Raw genomic sequence first — 20,501 nt, 5'->3', positions numbered from 1 at the left:
GTCATCTGTGGTTCCTTTCCCAATTACCTTATATCTTTGTCCTTTGGTTACCGACCCTTCTGCTACTGGAAACTGTTTCCCGAATTTAATCTCTCAAAACTCTTCATAATTTTGAACATCTCTAGTAAATCACTTCTTAACCTTCTCTGTTTTAATGAGATCAATGCCAGCTTCTCCAGTCCCTCCACAGAATCCCCTCATCCCTGATATGAAAACAAATTAAACATGTTGTTTTAAAAGTTCCCTCAATGACAGATATTGCTTTATTGAATCGCTTGATGACAGATATCTTCTTGGTTTGGTCTGTGGTTTCCCTAGAATGTATTACATAGTCGATCAGTTTGAAGCACCGTGATTCTCAATCAACAGAAATAGACGGCGCTGTATTCATTTTCTGCTACAAAAATTGACAAAGGAAAAATTAATATTCATTTAAATGACGAGCATCGAATTATCCTCTTGCAAGATCGGCACCAATTTCCCTGGTGTTATTGCGGTATAAGGTAAACTGCGTTGCCGGGATAAGGTGCAAGCGTACCAGTAACGATCTGGATCTTCGGAACTGGTGTTGTAAGTGCATTTATTTCAGGTTTATCTCCTTCATATACCGTCATCTCATATTGAGGCTGCATTACCGAACTCCATTGGATTTTACCTGTATAACTTATTTAAATTATCAGTTAATGTCCTTCTTAATTAGCATAATTTAAACCAGCGCAGGGAATACTTACCACGACGTACCTGCTACCGAGATTATTCTGGTGAAATACATCGGCTATTATGAAGGTAATATATTTTGCCAGAGACGTTTCTCTGCAGATCTCTAAATTGTGACTAAGTTTACCAGTTTAACCATCTCTGGGCTGCAGATAACCGAACCTGCAATTTATTAACGTGCCCTGGGACTCACAGTGATGGAACTCCGTTCAACCCTCGTACAGAACCTCCCGCTACTTTGTAGATCTTGGCTCCGACTGTTGAAGTCGTATATAACGGCGGGCAGATCCTGCCACATTGGTTCCTGTGAGCCGACACACACTGCGATGGACCCAAAGGACAGTCTCCTGTTAGAAGGGCTCACAATCAACTGATTTCTTGATACTCGGGGAAATGTCCTGCAGAGCCAATCAATTGGGCAGGTTGAGTATCTTAGCGACATACACGAAGCAGAAGCCAACTGGTTGCTGCTAAAGTTACTTGTGAGAAAAGAATGACAACATTCGCTGGCATCGCCTCTGATCTAGAATCAGACTATTAAGCCTGTGCTGTCACTTTGAAAGAGCTATCGTATTCGTCCCATCTTTTGCGAAAGCCCTGCAATTTTCTCCCTTTAGATATTTAACTAATTCCCTTTTGAAAGTTAATATTAATCTTTCCCCCACTCTTTCACGTAGTATGTTCCTGATCGTAACTGCATCAATAAATTCGGCCCTTTTCACCTCAGGCTCCTTTTCCAATTTGCTTAAATCAGAAATCAAACATCAGGAAATATGTTTGTCCCTGGTACTAACTTCAACTGAGTTGCGTACCTGGATTCCGTGGATGACGCCATAATCCCTCGCATACATCATAGCACAATGATTGGCTGTTTCCTCGAAGGTTACTGCCGTATCCGTAGAATTTGTTCACTGATTTCACGTTGATAGTATCAGAAGGAATGGCGCAGAGCAGGAAGACAGGATCCCCAGGGTGATGTTCAGTGAGTTCAGCGAGATGGTATCAAAGGGAATGAAGCAGAGCAGGGAGGCAGGATCCCTAGGAAGATGTTCAGTGAGTTCAGGGAGATGGTATCAGAAGGAATGGAGCAGAGCAGTGAGAACAATTCCGTGGGTGATGTTCAGTGAGTTAAGCGAGATGGTATCAGAGGGAACAGTGCAGTGCAGATAGAAAGGCAGTCCAGGGAAGAGGTGACAGCGGGTCGTGTTTAATGTGAGATCATGCACTTTGGCAGAAAAAATCAAAGAGCCAGTTATTATTTAAATGGAAAAAGATTGCAAAGTGCCGCAGTACAGCGGGACCTGGGGGTACTTGTGCATGAAACACAAAAGGATGATATGCATTTACAGCGAGTGATCAGGAAGGCCATTGGTATCTTGGCCATTATTGTGAAGGGGATGGAGTATAAAAGCAGGGAAGTCTTGCTACAGTTATACAGGATATTGGGGAGGCCACACCTGGAACTGTGTGCGGTTTTGGTTTACATATTTATGAAAGGATATACTTGCTTTGGAGGCAGTTCAGAGAAGGTTCATTCGGATGATTCCGGAGATGAGGGGGTTGACTTATGAGGAAAGGTTGAGTAGTTTTGGCCTCGACTCATTGGAATTCAGAAGAATGAGATGTGATCTTATCGAAATGTATCAGATTATGAGGGGGCTTGACAAGGTGGATGCAGAGAGGATGTTTGCACTGATAGGGGAGATTAGAACTAGAGGACATGATCTTAAAATATGGGGCCGCACAATTAAAACAGAGATGACGAGAAATTTCCTCTCTAAGAGTGTTGTAAATCTGTGGACTTCGCTGCCTCAGAGAGCCGTGGAAGCTGGGACATTGAATAATCTTAAGATAGAAATAGACAGTTTTTTAAACGATAAGGGGCTATGGGGATCAGGCAATGAAGTGGAGCTCAGTCCATTATCATATCAGCCATGATATTATTGAATGGCGGAGCAGGCTCGAGGTGCACTATGGCCTACTCCTGTTCCAATGTCTTATATTCTTATGTTTTTACGTAAGTTCCTCATAATGGAGAACGGCTGGCAGTGATTACCCTACTCATTTCTGTCTGTGTGGACCATATGCATTCAGGTCACCTTTAAAGAGTTGAATCGAAAACAAAACTTACATTCTACGAATGCCCTCCCAGAGAGGAGGATGTCAATCGCATATTGGGCAGAACAAAACGACAATGATTTTACATCATAAATTGATATTGCCCGTGCATCACACATTCTGTATGTAGGTGCCCAAAGGGCACAAAGCTCCAAATGTACCTGCAGCTGCCGCGTGAACCCTCATCTCCTCTCTGTCAAAGAAAGTCTCTCCACCTGTCGTCTCTTTCTTGGCTTTCTGTATGTGTATAACAGAAACATTGGAGCGCGTGTCTGTGTGTCAGTTAGGCCCCAGTCTTTGGGAATCATTCCAAGAGTTTTGCTCCCTAGTGTGTCTGGAAGTGTTTGATGGGACAGTGTAGAGTGTGCTTTAATCTGTATTTAACCCGTGCTGCTCCTGCACTGGAAGCGTTTTTTGGGACGGTGTAGAGGGAGATTTATTCTATATTTAACCCGTGCTGTACCTGCCCTGGGAGGGTGTGGTGTGCACGTGTAGATGGAGCTGTTCTCTGTATCTAACCCGTACTGCACCTGCCCTGGAAGTTTTTGATGGGACAGTGCAGAGGGAGCTTTACTCTGCATCTAACCCGTGCTGTACCTGCCCTGTGAGTGTTTGTTAAGACAGTGTAGAGGGAGATTTGCTCTGACACGTACTATACTGTATCGGACTATGGTGCATCAGAGGCCTGCTCTTTAATTTAACATGGCACATGAAAGACCATAATATTAGAGGAGACCGCCTGGTCGCTGTGCAGTCATTCCGCCTCTGGTGCATGATGTAACAAGGCACGGGAAAATGTGCCATCACTCTGATGGGACACTAGGTGACGCAGTGGCTCCTTAACCGAAGCGACTTGGATTCAAACACAAACAGGATAGGACGTGGGAAGAATACATTTCATGGAAATAAAACAACGTGTGATAGGGAAATGGAACAGTGTGAAGGAGCCTTGGAGTAAGGAGTTCAGCAAAGTCCAATTTATTCCATTTGCCATTCCAGTTTTATTAACAATTTCACAGAGAACAATTTACAGGGAAGGTTTTCAAAAGTTCACACAAATTGAATATAACAAATGAGCGTCACATTAATACCAGCACACAGTCGGTCTGAGCTGCCAGCTATCTGTACAACTCTAACAGACATCAGGGAGAGAGAAACAGATGTTCAACACCAAGGGAAGGGAATAATTGTGAATCATGAATGATAAAAGTGACTTATGTACACATGAGATATTCAAACAATTGTTTAACTCCGAGATACATTTACATTATAGCCACGGTTATCTCACACATTTCAAAGAGAGAAATGAAAAAATTGAAGGCAATTGACTCCGGGAATCACCAAGAGTACATAATTTATTTTCAGGACAAAGTGATGTTAACAACAAGAGGAGAAAAATCCACGGAAGCCGAAATTCAGTCAATCACTTGACCTGTAAAAGAGGGATAAAAGTTTGAAGCAGCGTTTTAGTGGTTTGGGGCAATAATTTCAAGGTTGTTATCAATGAAACATTTAGAAATTTGTCAAACCTCTTCAATCAACTCGAACTGAGTGCATTGAATCTTCTCACCTTCACCAGAGTGATGGCAGCGCTGTAGGAAATGCTCAGGAAGATCAAGATGATGAATGTGGAAGCGGTTGTCCAGATGTTGCTGCTCTCGTCCTCATACTCTTCAATCCACATCTGGTCTGAGGAATCTATGGGATGTCGGGGAGGAAATATATTCAAATCGTTTGTTACTCCAAAATCTCATCTTATTATTATGTATTCTCTTTTCTTTTTTTAAGCTGTTAGTTTGTTCTCTATTTTAATGTTCAATGTATGTCCTGTGTTAAGTTAATCACGCTCAGTAATCTATCTGTGTTCCTAATTCCACAGTCGTTCTTTCTTTATGATCCTTCTATAGTCGGTTTTGGAAAATATGACAGTTTTCCTTCAATGTCACAGGCTAATTGATTTTGCATCAATTTCAAAGGATTTACCATTCGGGAATAGTTTGATGTAATATCGAGGGAACTATACTGAATGATATCGATTAATTTAACAATAGCTTCAGATAGTTAATTATTCGGAGACTGTCAAAGGGGCAGGGTAAGACATCAGATGTGAGTTATAATCTGGATTAATTTGTGGTAGTCAAGATTCTGAACATAATTAATGTGCATGAGTTTCCAACTAAGAACTTTGATTTAGTTTGTGTGCAGGACCAGACTATAGGAATGTGAGATATTATGGTATCAGAAATGATTTATTTAATACAATCGTTGCAAACTGTCTGTTCAAAGAATTTATTTTAATTCTATATTCGTCTGTTACCTGACGTATTTTTTGCACTTTAATGTTTGTGCATGTGTGTATGACTATCTCTTCTTTTGGTGTTGTCTGTGTTTGTGTGTTGATGTGTGTTGATATGTAAGTTTGAATGTTTTAATGTGTCATTCCATATATTTATATTTATGTGTAAGTGTTTGTGTATTTTTGTAAGTTTGTGTATGTTTACATGTAAGCCTTTGTGTGTATATATGCAATTGTTTGTGGTTATGTTTAAGTATGTGTGTTCTTTGTAAGTACGTTAATGTTTGTGTTTTAACGTGTTTGTGTATGGTTATGTGTAAGTGTTGTGTATGTTTGTGGGTAAGAATGTGTGCATTTATGTGTAACTGTGTGTGTTCGCATGTAAATGTGTCTGTGTGTTATGCGTTAGCTAGTTTGTGTTGAATATGTGTTTATGCAAGTTTAAGTGTGTGTGTTTGTGTGTGTGTGTGTTAGTGCTTCTGTTTTATTTAAGGGTGTGTTTATCTTTGCTGTCATATTAATGGTGCTGTGGTTCTGACAATGACGGTGTGTATTATATTCTGGGTATGCGTAATATCTTGTGTCAGTGTGTCAATGTGTGTGTTTATGTGTAAGTCGCTGTGTGTTTATGTGTAAGTCCGTTTTGTGTTTATGTGTCAGTGTGAACTTCCACAAAAACATACACTACTAACGTTTGCACGCATTCTTCCTCGCTCTGTGTAAATGTGTTCAGTGTGAGACACAATGTGACATCAGCCGACGGAATGTAACAACTCAATCGATGGGCATCTCGCTCTGGTGGCATTGAGGGGTGCAATGAGTTAACAATTGCCCTTTGCCCTCTCGCTTGTGCGGAAGTCGGATACATTGGGTTAACAATTGCAGATTCCCCTCACTATGCTGTGGTAATGGGCGGGACAGTAAGTTAACAATTGCCCTTTCCCCTTTCTCTCTGGTGGGGGAGAGGGTTTACATTATCATAGGCAGTCCCTCGCAATCAAGGAAGACTTGCTTCCACTCTTAGCATGATTTCTTAGGTGGCTGTACATTCCAATAGGGAAGCACAGTCTCTGTCACAGGTGAGAAAGACCGTGATTTAGGGAAGGGGAAGATTTTACTGGTTTGCCGCACGTTCCTTCCACTGCCTGCGCTTGATGTCTGACTGCTCTCGGCGATGAGACACGAGGGGCTCAGCGCCCTCCAGGATGTACCTCCTCCATTTAGGGCGGTCTTTGGCCAGGAACTCTCAAGTGTCAGTGGAGATGTCGCACTTTATCAGGGAGGCTTTGAGGTCGCTTGTAACGTTTCCCCTGCCCACCTTTGGCTCATTTGCCATGGACGAGTTACGAGTAGAGCGCTTGCTTTGGGAGTCTCGTGTCTGGCATGCAGACAATGTGGCCTGTCCAGAGCAGCTGATCAAGTGTGGTCAGTGCTTTGATGCTGGGATATTGGCCTGGACGAGGACGCTAATGTTGGCGCGTCTGTCCTGCCAGGGAACTTGTAGAATCTATCAGAGACGGAGTGAGGTTACAGTGGATTAACAATTGCCATTTTCCCTCACTCTGGTGGGGCACTGGGAAGTACGTTTGGGTCAGAATTGCCATTTCACCACTCTTTGATAGGGCAATGGGGTTACAGTGGGTGAATAATTGCCCTTTCATCTCTCTCTGGTGGTGCAGTGGGAGGTACAGTTGGTTCAAAATTGCCCTTTCACCTCTCTGGTGGCGTAGCGGGAGGTACAGGCGGAAAACAATTGCCATTTCACCTCTCTCTGGTGAGGCGATGGGAGATACAGTTCGTGTTCGTGTGTGGACCTCATTTCAGATCCCACAGTGTGCGATGCTGCCAAATAAAACTGGCCCCAAATCTGAAGGGATGGACAACACGAGAAACAAGGGCACTGAGATATAAATGTACAGCATTTGTTTATCGGGAAATAGAACAACTATGCAGATTCTCCCAGTGGGACGAAAGTTTCTGAAATGACTTTGAGGTATCCTGTCATTAAAGAGCTTCTCTTTGTCTCCAACCTGTGGTGTATATGAGCTGAGCGCGCTGAATGTACCAGCTTTGGCCACAAGTCCGACAAATATTCTGCTTCAGATTAACAGCCCACCCCTTGGCTAAAATAGGAAACAAAATTAATTGAGCGGCTGTGTGTGTCACTCACGATTGGAAGAAAAGGCCTTTATTGTTTTTTATTTAAGAACTGAAAGGCAATCGAGAGATACTCATTGATAAGAGTTCATGTTGTCCATCAGAACAACGGAAATATTCACAAAACTGAGTTTACCTCTGGATTTATTGACGGTTCTGTTGGTGATCTTCAAGGAGATCGCTTCATGTCCCACCACACAGGAGTAAGAGGCGCCGCGGGCCCACTCCTCGGCTGCAATGGATAGCAGGCTGTACACAAAGAATGATCTGCTGCCATTCTCCGCCATCACCTCGGTATTCTTGCAGTTGTCGGAATCCACCGGTTTGTCCTTGTCGATCCATTTGACGAAGTACTCTCGGGGGGAGAAACCTCTCACTAAACAGGTGAGGCTGACCAACCTCTGAGCAGAGACTTCTTCTGCCGAGGGCAGGAGGACAGACACGGCCGGTTCCCGTGGATCTTTCGCTATAGAAAAGTTACAATAAAGACCAATGAACTGGACAGTTCCAGAGACAATGGTGGGAGATTTAATCTAATAAAGCAGGCGTGTTGAGGGTGTGGGGGTGATTAAATTGGTAAAAATCGGAATCCCGACATCAACACGACCACTCCTGGTTGTAATATTGTATTTGAATAATATATTTATAGGAGGCTGGAATCCTCTATTTTAACCTCCATTCGGTGATTAACTGTAGCTGGTCCGGTTTGACACACTATGTAAATCCCAGCAGTTACAGCGATGCGGGGACTGCTGCACCCAGGTGGTTATTGCCCTTACACCTCCCTCCTGGATCCAGGGTCCCTGCCTAACCCACCCCCCGCGTTCCGAGAGCTCCTCACTAGGCTTCCAATCCTCCTCTTCTCCCGGGTGGCCTTTGAGACGACCACCACCAACTCGCCTTCTCCGTTTAAATTCGCCAATGTCCCGTAGTTACACGTCAGAGAAATGTGCTCTTCGTTGACATTTAACGGTTTATTATTTCCCCTCTGTGACCTCTCTGGTTTACCATCCCGCAGCAGAGTGAACATAATCTTTCTCTCTGAAATCTTTAAGGGTTGGACTTGAATTTACTGCACAGATCAAGGCGATTTGGCCAACCGGTCTATGCCTATGTTTATGCTCCATACAAGCATCCACCTGACTCAGTTCATCTAACCCAAATAACATACCCTTGTATTCCATTCTCGCTCATGGACTTATCCAGTTTCCCCTAAAATACATAACCTCAGGTCCAAGAGTGGGATTACCAAACTGAATGATCAGACTAGTCCATTAAACACTTTATATAATGAATTGGCCCTTGCACAGGCACCGTAAATAGTCACAGTATCTCACTTATTGCAACAATCTCCCCGCTCACCCTTTGCCTTGTGGATGGAATCTCTGAGAGGAGTCGGCATATCCTGATGGCTCACCACGCAGTAGAACTTATCCCCACTCAGCCAGTCTTGTGTCGAGATGTCTAAGTTGCTGATCACGCTGGTGGGATCCTCTCCGTGTTGGACGGCAATCTCTGATTTCAAAGCCTCCTTTTCTCAGGTCCATGACACGGTGAGCCCATAAGGAGCGTCAGACACGACGCAGGTTAAGGTCACCGTCGCCTCCAGTAAGTCCTGTGCCAGTGACTGTGGGCGAAGAGTGATTTTTGAATCACTGCATGGGACATCCACTGCAAAACAGGAATGAAAGTCAGGAAAAGCTGCAGCTTCAAAATCAGGACACCAATATTTAGCCTTAACTCTTTCAAGGGGGATAAATCACTTTTGAGATATCAACCTCTCGCTGTTGCTTTAACACCGGCGTTATTGGAAGGACAATGAATTGGCACCGATTCCGGGAGATCTGTACCAATTCCTGTGTATTTGCAGCCAGAGCCACCTGGAATGGGCTGTGAAACAAATAACCGGTGTAAAACGGGAATACAATGTGGTGCAATTGTGCTAGGCACTGAATAGCGCTGTTCCTGAAATCCCTTGCTCCTTTATACTCATCTATAGATCCTTGCATCCAAAGGCATCTCCGCTGGTTATAATAGTGAAGCCCAAATAGCCCGAAGGTCAAGAGGTCTACACCAGCATTACTCTGGTTCAAAACAAGTGTCAAATTAATTTCAGGATTTATGGGACAACAGGAAACAAAGTTAAGTTTCTGGTCACTTGCTGTGATCTTTATTGCGGTGAAAATGTGCAGGAACCAGTCACAGCCCCCGTCAGAGGAGAAGTGCAAGGTCAGGAGAATGAAGTTCCAAGGGGTCTTTTGTCGTGGGGCATCATTTGTAATGATGTGAGGTAGTTTGTTAATTTCTGTCATTATTGAACATTTATCATGTCTGGTGAGAGAGAGTCAGAGTTAAATATGACCTCAGGGCATTAATAGCAACATAGGAACAGGATGAGGCCATTCAGCCCATCCATCCTGTCCCGCAATCCAGTTAGATCAGGGCTGATCTACACTCAACGCCATCTTCACGCCTTGCTTCTGTTACCCTTGATAATCTTGCCTAACAAAAATCTATCAATCTCAGTTTTCAACTTTTCAATTGAAACCAAGCTTCAGCAGCTTTTGGAGAGGGAAATCCAGACTTCCTGTGAAGAAATCCTTCCTGACATCACTTCTGCATGATCCAGCTCTAATTTTAAGATTCTGCTATTTGTCCTGAACTTTTCCATCAAAGGAAATAATTGTTCAACATCTACTTGATCAATTGTATTTATCTACTTGAACACCTCAATTGTATCACCTCTTAATATTCTCTACTCGTCTCCTCATAATTTAATTTTATTAGCCCCGGTATCATTCGGATACACCTGCACATTACCGCCTCCATGACCAGTATGTCCTTCCTGAGGTGCGGAGCCCAGAATTGGACTCAGCGCTCTGAATAGGGTAGATGCCCATTCCAACAGTGGGTTCCTGGACAGTTAGCAGTAAAGGGTTCCAGACTCCGACTGCCGCTCCGTATATGATCAGCCAACTCAGGATAAACCTGAGAATAAGGGCACGTCACTCACTTCCTGAAATCAGAGCAGGGGGAAAGCTTCGTTAGCGAGTTTATTAAATCCTGAACAATGAGGAATCCTGAACCAGAAGATCGTGGGTTGAAGTCCCACTCCAGATACTTGATCACAAAATGTAAGCTGAGATTCCCAGTGCAGTACTGGGGGCATGGTGCACTGTCGGAGGTGCCGTCTTTCGGATCACGTGTTAAAGCGAGGATCCGTCTGGCCTCTTAGGTGGACGTAAATGATTCCCTGGAACTATTTCAATGAAAAGCCGAGGACTTTTCCTTAGTGGTCTGGGAATATTTATAGCTCAAAAAACACCACTAAGCAAAACGTAATCTGGTCATTATCACACTGCTGTTTGTGGGAGATTGCTGTGCACTAAATGATTGCTGCACGTTGTACATTACAACTGTGACCACATTTCACAACTTAATTCATTGGCTGGCAAGCGATTTGGTTCAGACTAAGGTCGCTGAAGGCGCTGTTTCAAGGCAAGTTTGTAATCACAAGAATACACAAACTGTATGATTGGAAATTAGGAATAGTTCAGTGCTTTTTACTAATTTCAATAAAAGTCCTGACTGAGATCAGCGCTCAGAATGGCCTGTAACCTCCCGGGATTGTGCCTCTTACCCGGAGATCTGGTGAAGTTACGGCTTTGCTTGACCCCTTCATGACTGACCTGCAAGGTGTCGACCGAGCCGGTGAACAATTGCCCGTCGGGGACTGTCAGCCGACTGGCCGCCGAGAAGTTTCCGTTCACCTCAAAGACGGGAGAGGTGACGGAGCCCGAATCCAGGAGTTGTCCACTCTCCAGCCAATTCACGGTCATTGATTTTGGTCGGAAATGGATGATTGAACACACGGCGCTTGCATATCTGCTGCTGGTGATTTGTTCAGTAGATCTCAGCGTGAGGAGAACAGTTGGAGGGATGCTGTCGCGTTCAGGATCTTGAAGAGAAGACAAATTATTGACATTGCTTGCAAAAGCAATCATTAAAAAATGCAAAGTGTCCTTATATTTTAACAAGTTCTTCGCTGTCAGACTAACACTTAACTGGCATTTACAGAGAGCAGAACTGTGCACAGCCTTCTCAGTGTAATCTGCAAACCGGAACTGTGCATAATATTCTTAGTATGATCTGGAGACCAGAACTTTACACAGTATTCCAAGAGTGATTAGGAGACCAGAACTGTAAACAATATTCTTAGTATGATATGGAGACCTGAACTGTGGACAGTATTCTAAATGTGATATGGAAACGAGAACTGTGCATAATATTCTAAGTATGATAGGGAGACCAGAACTATACACAGTATTTTAATTGTGATAGGGGAGACCAGAACGGTGCACAGTATTATAAGTGCGATAGGGAGACCAGAACTATACACAGTACTCTAAGTGTGATATGGAGAACAGGACTGTACACAGCATTCTAAGTGTAATATAGACACCAGAACTGTACACAGCACTCTAAGAGTCGGCTAACCAAATGTCTGTACAAGTTGAACATATCTTCTCATCTTATCACAGTTTGCCCTGTATTCCACATCACTAACCTGGCATTGTGATGGCCCAGACCGACACACCACGTCAAACCTCGCAGTAGATTGTGCTGCTGCACACCTCTGACTCGGTGATGGTTAACCGGCTCTTTATCTTTCTTCCAGTAAAGGCTGGTGATTTTATCTTTCTTCCAGGAAAAGCTGGTGATTTTAGGGGAGTAGTCCATCGCCAAACAGCGGAAGCAGTTTCTCCCTACTCAGCGCACTTTGAGCTGGGCTGTATTCCATCCTATTGAATGGACGTCTCTTGTGTTTCCTCCTTCCTCCCACTCAATAAATAATCCGAATTAAATACCATTCCAAAATCCGGTTAACTGGAAGTTTCCCCTTAAAACGTCCCATTTCAATTCGCATTGTTGTTCTTGTTATATAACAATGAAGTGGACTTGGTTATAGGGATTCCATCTCGAAGTTCGAAGATGAAGCAAAACCTGGCAACGTAGCCAATAGTGAGCATGGTAGTAACAGACTTGAAGAGGAATCAGAGAGACGAGTGAAATGGGCCGGGACATGGCAGGTGCAATTTAATGCGGATAAGCGGTGCACTTTGGGTGGAACATGGCGAGGCAGTTTCATCTAAATAGTATTGTTTTGAGGGGATACAAAAACATAAATATCTGGATATATATATTCACCAATCTTTGAAGGTGACAGGGCAAGCTGGTAAGGCTGTTATTAACCCGTATGGGATATTTGACTATGTAAATAGGGACATTGACTACAAAAACAAGGCGGTTATAACAAACCTTTATAAATCATGGCTTAGGCCTCAGCTGGACTATTGCGTACAATTTTGTCACCACAATGCAGGAAGGATGTCAAGCTCTTGCGGCGTGTAGAGGGGAGGCTTTTACCAGGATGATGCCAGGGATGGGGTCTTCAGTTATGTGGAGAGATTGGAGAAGCTTGGATGATCTCCTTAGAGCAGAGGCTAAGAGGAGACCTAAGAGAGATATTCAACGTTATGACAGGTTTTGATAGAGCAAGAAGGGAGAAACTGCTTCCGCTGGAAAGTAGGTGGGTAACCAAAGGTCACAGGTTTAAAATAATTGTCAAAAGATCAGTGGGTTGGTAATTTCAGGAATGCACCAGGCAGCTCATCACATATTTCAGGAGGACTCATTTGCACGTTTACAAGGAAAACCCTGCGGTGTTGGACTAAATTGGACAGCTCCTTCAGAGCCGGCACAGGCACAATGGCAGAATGGCCTTTTTCAATGCTGTGAGATGCTATCATTCTACACGAGAGAGTGAGATTAGTTCTTCTAGATTTAATGGACGGAAAAGCTTCATATTTCAACACCTCTACCAGATCTATTTTTATTGTTCGTTACAAATGAAAGAGGATATTTAAAATGAAAGGATCTTATAAGTCTGATACAAGTTAGTCAATCGCATGCTGTTATAAAGGCTTAAAGTTCATTGCGAATGATGACTTATTGCAGGTTGACTCTATCTCTTTAAATGTTTCACAGAATTGCAGCTCAGTGATTGTGTTCCTTGTGTTGTGACCCAGGCCAATAGCTGCAACTCGTCATAGTTTGTCCCTGCCTTTACCCTTTCTCAGGAATAATTGCACAACATAATGTGTCTAAACATAAGGTCCCCATAACGGTTATTTGGAGCAGGAGTCTCGAAAATCTCCATTTTAATTGTGGAAATAACATGTAGCCTGCCAACAGCTCAGAACAGGCGCTGCTTTCTCGAGCGTTATTCACGCCCTGAAACGGTTTGTTCTGAAAGTGAGCTGAGGATCAGGCCAATCGTGTTCAATAGTAATCTGATGCTCAAAATGTACAAACATTGCTATATCATTAAAAATTGGCTATTTGACCAGAAAGAATGTAAATCAATGAATGTGCGTTGTTTAATCTGAACAATGGGACGATTTAGTGAATATATGTGGCTCGATCACTTTATGTGTTATCTGTTAGATGCAGATAACGGTTCCTTGAACACTGCCTAACCTAGACTCTCAGATCAGATACAGCACGTATAAGATATAGCAAAGCTCCCGCTACGCTGCTGCGTGGGTCAGGACAGGTATAGCAAGGGTTGAACACAGACTAATACGTTATCCATACTGTCCCCTCAAATATTCCCATCTAGAGTACGGCAGAGATGTGCTACCAAATGTCTTCCCATAAAATGCGTTAACAAATTGACCGGTTAGATTAAGCACAATTATATACAAAGGAAAGCTTCCCATACACTGTCCCTTTAAAGCACCAGCTCAGCTACAGCGCTGATTAAATAGAAGATCAATCTATATTGAACGTCCCAATTAAACTTCACGTATTTGTAAATAAGAGTTTAAATACTGATCAAAGCTCTCTCGCCAATGCCCCATCAAACACTGCCAGATACGATAAAGGACGGGTTCGATGCAGAACAAAGCTCCCTCTTCACTGACATATCAAACTCTCCCAGAATAGGTACAGCATGGGTTAGATACAGAGTAAAGCTCTCTCATCTCAAAAAGTCCCAGTGCAGGTACCAAATGGTCAAAATAAATTGAAGCACCCATCAGATCAGACGAGGCGCTGCTTTCCTGAATGTATTTGTTCTGAAAGTGAGCTTAGGATCAGATCAACCTCATTCAATAATTATCTGGCACTCAAAATGTTTAATCTTTACTGATTTAATATCTTATTAGTTGGATGCAGATTGAGGATCCTTCAATATATTTGGAAAATCACTCAAATCAGATGCAGGATAGATACGATAGAGTAACTCTCCCTCTTCACTGACCTGTTTCGCTGTGAAGTCATGTATAGCAAAGGTTGAATTCAGACTAAACTACACTACCCTATTATACACTCCGTGTCAAATATAGCAAGATTTAAATTCCGAGTAAAATTATTTCTACAATGTGCCATCAATCCACCCAGGGCAGCTACAGCATGGTCAGATACAGAGTAAAGCTCCCTCTACATTGTCCCATCAAACACTCCCAGGGCAGGTACAGCTTGGGTCAGATATAGCGTAAAGCTCCCTCTACACTGTCCCATCAAACAATCCCAGGGCAGGTACAGCACGGGTTAGATACAAAGTAAAGCTCCCTGTGCACTGTCCCATCAAACACTCCTAGGACAGGTACAGTAAGGTTGCACCCCGATTAAAGCTGCTTCTACAGTCTCTCCGTGGTGTTTCTGAACTTCTCCTTCTTAATGTCACAATCTGGGTTATTGATCTCATTTCTGAGGCGCCTCCTCAACCTTAAAGTCAATCTTTCAAGTTTCTTACATATTCAGTTTCTTAAATAACTGAGTCAAATGACAATCCCCGCATTGCAGGATCACAACCTAGAAAGTTTACAACCAGTGAGCAGGACTCCTGATTCGCACAGTGTGCAGGCGCACAGAAACAGAACAGACACAAACGCTGCAACAACGGTGCTCGAGGCAGAGAGACCAGTTCAACCTATTAATTTCAATGAAGCTGTTTGATTTCTAATATATTTCTTGTCAATTTCCAACCACCTCAACTCTGCAGATTCTTTGAAATTAAACTGATATTAATTTGAGAAACATCCAGCCATTTCTCCCTCTCTGTCGACAATCTTGTAAATTGCATAAAAATTAATTTCCCTGAAAACAAGTATCTGGAAATGATTCACTTTCCACGGTAATTCGCTGCCCGTCACATGGGACTCAGTGACAGAATAAGAATGCTAAAATCCAGGAAACATCTACGTTGAAATCTGACCACCCACTGATTTGATATATTTTCATCAGTAAATATAACCTATAAAAATATTCGAGGCAAAACACGAAGTTAATTCACTAAAATCTGCAGCAGCACCTTATCGAACTGAGCACAGCCGGGTTATAAATGCATTAATTTATAAATTAATTTAGGAATTAATTAAACATTCTTTCCAACCATTGAGGTTTTGTAATAACTATAATACGGACCAGGATGCAAGAGATCGTTTATGTTTAATAAATTAACACTGATTTTACATTCTAAATTATGTTCATGTCAGTTGATTATTGAAAATAATCTGAGTGCCTGCCTGGCCTTTCCTCCTCAGAAGCACATGTACCTGGAATTATTGAAATTAATTTAATGTGCTTGAATTTCAGCCTTACTAATACAATTAGTTAATAATTTTAAAGCCTTTTTCTGCCTGGTAACTTGTGAAGGAATAACAAATTTCGTCTGCACGGTAAAGATTTCATACCCCCGCAGATAAATTAAATTGACAAAATGCAATTTACAACACGGCTTTAAGTTATAATTTAATACATCTTGTTATTCATCTGTGTAAACTGGAGGTAGCAAGTAATTTAACATCCTAATCAAACTGAACCCAGCGATGGAATCAGTATATTGTCAGTGAAATAATTGTACGCATAATTACTAACTGCATCCAGCCTCTAAATGTTTCTGCTCCCGTTAATGGAGCCCAGTGTACAGCAGGATTTTGCAAGTCGAATAATATTAAGTAAATTTACATTGATATTATAACATATTTTAATAATATTGAGAGATATTATCGCATTATAATCGTTTGGTTAATATTAATTTAAAGCAACAACAACCTGAACAAGTTAATTATATAGCTGTTAATTACAGTTTCATTTCACACTGTAAATATCAGCATGTAAACATAGATTAATATTTGAATACATAATTGTCACTTCAATAATTGTTATGTTAAACTACCCATCAATGGTTTCTGATTTCTAAACCATCCTGATCTCTGCCTACAATCTGCTTTCCAACAGTTTCAAACATATATCGTGTTTGCATTGCATCAGAAACCTGCTGCTGCCCGCTGTCACCAACGTTAAACATTGTAGAAACGCCAAACAGTTTCACAAATTGTAGGTATTCTGAGTAACAGAGAAACAAACTCTCCTGAGCAGATCGACACTAAATCACATCACTGAGGGGCGGAATCCCTCCACAGAACTTTTCATGGAGCAGACCCTTCATTCTATAAACCCTTTCAGCAGAATCAAATGTATCATTGTAAAAAGTCTCATTACAGAATCACTGAATCCGCCTAACACTGAAATAACCAATGATTGAATTCAACAGAAATATAAAAACAATGACAGCAGAATTGTTATTAGCCGAATCATGCTAAATAAATTAACGTTGAAATTATAGCATATTTTAATAATACTGTGTGATATTACTACATTATAGTAATGTTAATAATATTAATTTAAAACTGTTCCAGCTGCAAATGTATTAATGTTTTAGTTCTTAATTACAGTAACACATTACCTATTGAATCTGAGCGTTTGGGAACATTCGCGCAGTAGAATACAATGTATTTTTTAGAAAACCTTTACATTCCTTAAGATTATATACCGAGTTCTAAGCTTTCTGTTTCGTGCCTACAATGTTCTTTCAAACATATTTAAAAACAATGTTTGCATTCGATCAGAAAAACTGCAGCAATCAGAGGTCACCGAGATTAAACATTGCAGAAACGTCAGACAGTGTAACTACCGTTAGGTAGTTATAGTAACCCAGGCAGACAGTCTCGACACCAGATCAACACCAAATCACATCAACAACATGTTCTGTGGAGAAACTGTTGAATTATATAATCACGTTGTAGCAGAATTACGTGGAAAAATTTCCATGGAAAATCCATCAAAAACAAGATTCAGTGAACGAAATAATTATTGAAATAAACAGAAATATAAAATAAAGACACATATACAACAGTTACTGAATGAGTGAATGTTCCTTACCTGCAGTCACCGTCACCATAGTCCCTTGTCCCCAGTAGTCAAAATAGTTGTATCCTCTCCCGTAGTACACAGTGATAGGAACCCGTACAAATACTGAACACTTTCTGTTCAGTACTGACTTTCAACATTCACTTCAAATAGACATTCGCTTCAAATAGATATTAATTGCTGATCAAGTTTAGAATTGAACCAACAGTTTACACAACACAGTTCCAACCAGCTCCCTCCATGAACCAGACACAGTGAATCGAGCATCATGTCCAGCTCTAAAATTGCTGATACTGTTAACATTAAACAGGAGCAAAACCAAAACCTCCCCGCAGTAGATCGGTTAGTGTGTTAGATTTTCACCATTGAATTCTCAGTGTCCTAGTTTTGTAAGAAGCGGTTTGTGGTCTGGTTCTGAACATTGCCGTTAACATTGCATTTGGTACAATTACTGACCGTCAGGTTATGATGGAAATTTGTTGAATTACTGCTCGATCTGTTCTTGTATGGGTTCAGCCCTGATTCCTCTCGCTGTGGTCCCTGGCACATTAACAGATGGCGGTGTCTTCGCTCATCAGGTTCTTCATGTCCAACGCAAAGATGTTGCTTGAACTGTCTTTGGACGCAATAAATCGGCTCTGAATCCCTGGGGCGTAAATTTTGTTCGATGAACTGGAATATCTAATCAGCCAATCCAGCCCCTGTCCGGGAAACTGGCGGACCCAGTTCATGCCATAGCTGCCAAGATCGAAACCGCTGGTTTTACAGGTCAGTCTCAGAGAGCATCCGGAAATCCGGGTTTCTGCCTCGGGCTGAGTCAACACCACATCCGACTGGCACCTATAAAATTAAGCAAAGAACCCGAGGATTAATCCTGGTGAAATGCTTCCTGACTCTTTAAAATTCCAGAGAGACTAACACTGAGACAGTAATAGTAAGGGACTTGGACAACAAAATCTACTCACGGGAAAATAAAGCCACTAACAGACTGAGTGAAATCGCCGACCTCATCCTCCTGACGATGTGTGGTGAATAGTTCCAGCAAGAACTACTGAGGAAACCCACTCCCAGACTGTTGTATTGCGGTCCCAATGACAGGCAGTTGAATACCCGGGAGATGGGGACGAGGTTACAGGCGCCGCCCATTGATTCCCTGATAGAGGCGGTTTCTTGATCCACTTCACACCTTCCACATCACCAACAGAATGGACTCACATCTGGACTGTAAATTAAATCCCTTTATTTCATCACTCCTTCACAGGGGATGTGAATCTCTGGGATTGAATTACATTATCACGGTCTAAAGATACGGCCAGTTTGTGTTTCTCCATCTCCCGCTATCTATCGATGCATCTGCATCAATAAATTAACCCTGAAAATCTGAATTGTTATCACTCTATGTAACTGAGTGCGGGAGATGGGTAACGTGATTCTCCTAACAATGGATGGCCATAGCTACACAATTTGTGTCTGGAGATGATTTCACACACCTCACATTATACAAATGTCTCTCATTTCATTTCACTCACTGCCCCTGAGTCTTTGATCCTAAGTCATCCCTTTATAAAATTAGCTGTAAAATAAGTCTGCTTGCCTGATAATTAAGAAGTTAGTTGACGGAGACACATAAGACAGTTTGGCCCGCCTGCTTCAGTTCAGCTTTTTATGAGTGAAGCTGGTGAATAAAAACCGATAATGTGATCAGCAAACCCCGGCATCCAAATCCTTGCAGCTAACTTTAATAGTGACCGACTGTGTAACAGACACGGGTACCAGGAACACGGCATATCAGGAAATCACAGGAATAAATGCATCATCTCCCGCTGAAATAGATCACAATCTTGGCATTTCTCTACGCATTGGTAGCCGGGCTATGAGAGAGGTGGTTCAGGGATCTAAATCAGCTCAAATTACACCGCACAGTGCACGGCTACTAATGAGTAATAAGGGAGACTTTAGTATAATCCAGGCACAGAATTCTGAGAATATTCAAGGAAGTGCAGCGGGTTCAACGCAATTTCATCTCTGTTTTATTTACTTTGCGATTCTCACTCATCTCTTACAGTTTGGGTATGGCGTCATTAAACCTCTTCCAGCACTCCATGCTTTACTGAATAAAGGGAGTGAATAACTTGAATGGCCTTTATTTGGAAATAGTTTTAATTCGACACCATTTGGATAAATTAATTATTTTCTTATCCTATTTTTTAATATTTGGCATGGAATTGACGGGAAATAATTCTTGAGATGTTATACCATCTAAAATGTTTATTTTTTGTAAAAGGGCGAAGGAATTATTTAAAGTTCAAGTAGTTAAATCCCATCTTTCTCCCATATATGTTGACGCTAATCTGACCAGCACAGAATTAGCCAGCAAACAAGCCTACTGCCGTCAGCGAGCCTCGAACATCTAATGAAATTTAGAGGAAGCATCTGTGGTTCTGTGCAGTACATCAAATATCTGTTTCCTCACTAATGACCGCTTGGCGGGAAGCCAACTTCAAACCCTTTACATTGTGAATCAGGCTTATTTATATACAAATCTACCCATCAACAGTACTGGAGTTAAGTTTAATTTTGCAGTTGTGGAAATGTGTGTAACTTTTCTCATATCCTAGGAAAGGAAATATAAACAATGTCTCAGACATCATGTCAGCAGGAGCAGTCAGCTGAAGTACCAGTCCAGCACATCACAACCCTGTGATAGGCAGATATATAGATAGACAGATAGATAGATAGAGAGATAGAGAGATAAAGAAATAGATAGATAGATCGATAGATAGATAGATAGATCGATAGATAGATAGATAGATAGATAGATAGATAGATAGATAGATAGATAGATAGATAGATAGATAGATAGGCAGACAGACAGACAGACAGACAGACAGACAGATAGATAGATAGATAGATAGATAGATAGATAGATAGATAG

At 41.8% G+C, this 20,501-nt stretch overlaps 1 pseudogene; it reads right to left on the bottom strand.

The window, feature by feature from the left end:
• Nucleotides 1-358: 358 nt before the first annotated feature.
• Nucleotides 359-17,597, bottom strand: LOC139252689 (Ig heavy chain C region-like; annotated as a pseudogene).
• Between the last annotated feature and the right edge of the window lie 2,904 nt (nucleotides 17,598-20,501).

Source organism: Pristiophorus japonicus, unplaced genomic scaffold (assembly GCF_044704955.1).
Source record: "Pristiophorus japonicus isolate sPriJap1 unplaced genomic scaffold, sPriJap1.hap1 HAP1_SCAFFOLD_477, whole genome shotgun sequence".
In the NCBI taxonomy this organism is placed as follows: Eukaryota; Metazoa; Chordata; class Chondrichthyes; family Pristiophoridae; genus Pristiophorus; species Pristiophorus japonicus.
Note: the sequence above shows the minus strand (reverse complement) of the source record. Positions and strands in the feature narration are given on the sequence as shown.